The 271-nt window shown below is 41.0% G+C and overlaps 1 protein-coding gene across 1 annotated transcript in view; it reads right to left on the bottom strand.

Moving 5' to 3' along the window:
- SPAG17 (sperm associated antigen 17) overlaps positions 1-271 on the bottom strand; it is a 106228-nt gene that overhangs the window by 859 nt on the left and 105098 nt on the right. The window lies entirely within an intron of this gene.

The following is a 271-nucleotide window of genomic DNA, read 5'->3' on the forward strand; positions in this document are numbered from 1 at the left end:
AAGAGAAATAATAGTTCTTGACTTTGTTTTGTTTTTACCTCTGTCCTCAATTAAGCAACTGAAGAGCCCATTGAACTCACACTGGGCTAATTTCTGACAGCACTCATGCACTTCTGTGCTTGCATCTCTGCTGACACAGGGATTGTCTCATTTTGTCTCTTTAGTATCCAGGATGATACATGATTTTGTTGCTCATGAGGCTGTACCATCAGATGCTACTGTAGGTTCAAAAATATCAGAAAGGATTTCCATTGGGGGTGGTGGGAAAGAG

Source organism: Egretta garzetta, unplaced genomic scaffold (genome assembly GCF_000687185.1).
Source record: "Egretta garzetta isolate BGI_Z169 unplaced genomic scaffold, ASM68718v1 scaffold85, whole genome shotgun sequence".
Classification (NCBI taxonomy): Eukaryota; Metazoa; Chordata; class Aves; order Pelecaniformes; family Ardeidae; genus Egretta; species Egretta garzetta.